This window comes from Tauraco erythrolophus, chromosome 1 (assembly GCF_009769465.1).
Source record: "Tauraco erythrolophus isolate bTauEry1 chromosome 1, bTauEry1.pri, whole genome shotgun sequence".
Lineage (NCBI taxonomy): Eukaryota > Metazoa > Chordata > Aves > Musophagiformes > Musophagidae > Tauraco > Tauraco erythrolophus.
The window spans coordinates 5,495,811-5,497,174 of NC_141465.1; positions in this window are offsets into that span (position 1 = coordinate 5,495,811).

A 1,364-nucleotide genomic window follows, 5' to 3' on the forward strand; every position below is an offset into this window, starting at 1 on the left:
TGTGTCTGCCTCAGTGACGAGCTTATAGCTGGAGAAACTAAAGCCTGCAAGTCACTGGATGGTAATTTAGGTCTCAAACAGAAAACAAGCTTTTCCCCTCTGCCTGTGAAACATTTAGACCTCATTTATCCCTGGATCAGTCTGATTAAATCAGTTTCTCTGGCAAATTGATTCTCCTGAACGTCCTTTTCTGAGTTGGCTATTTTAGAGTGAACATCTCCCTGTAGATTTTATAATGTAATACTTTGCTCAAAGCTGGTGCTTTTTATTTTTTCCCCCAAGGATTTGGTGCAGATCCAAAACCGATGATGGATGTGACTGACTGAAGTTAGGTGTTGCAGCTCTACGTTTCTTCTCTTTCAGAAAACTTAGGATTGTTTCTGTTGGGAAGTAAGAAACGTGGATCCTGATGGCACCAAGCTTATTAATTGGTTCACATGGGTACGAGCTACAGTGCAGGCCTGAGGTTTGGGGTGCCTGGGTTGTGCTCCTGGTTCCCAGCTTACCACGGGCTTCGCTTTCTGCCTCCACCTTGTGGAACTCACCGCCTAAGGGTGAGGCTTGCATACTCCAATGATTTTTGAGGTCCTCCATAAAGTGTCTGCACTTGACCTTTCTTCCTGGTACCTTCCCAGGAACAAATGCTTGGACTGGCCAGACAAGCCCTTTCACATTTGCTATGCTGCAATTTAGCACTTAACTAGGGAGAGAAATTATTAAGTGCTGACAAATGAGTCGATGTTGAAGGATGGCTGGAGTATGGGATTGGAAAGGAAGCTTTCCCTCACTTAGCAGTGAAGCGCTTTGGATTCTCCAACTTTTTCTAATTTGCAGTCTACTTTTCTGACAATAAAGTCTTTCCTTGGCAACCCTCCACAGATCAGTAGGTTGAAGTAGCCTGCTCTAACAGGAGAAGGCTTAGGTCTGGTAGAACCTTCAGCCCTGTTTGGAAAGTTCTTCCCCTGCAGACAGTATAAAATGCTTTGTTGATCCCTAGCTTCTCCCTGTGAAAGACACACCAGGTCTTATTTTCAGCAGGCCCTGTGAACGGGGGCTGGCTGTCCCCTCGTGTCCGCACAAAGTACAGCATTCACACCAACTATGCTGAGTGAGAGTGCCGTGCAAGTACTTCAGCTCCAGCGTGTGACCAGGAAAGCTTTAATTGATAGCTGAAAGCTAAGAACAGTGGTGTTTTTTACTGCATTTCCCAAGTTACATAGGGATGATCACTTTCATGGCTTCGTGGCTGCTGGGAATGCTGTTCTGGAGCACTCTGTGTTGCCCAAGTTGACCGTGCCACCACACATAGGTATGCTGGATTTCCCTGCCTTCACTCATGTATTACAAGCAACAAATATTTCTCT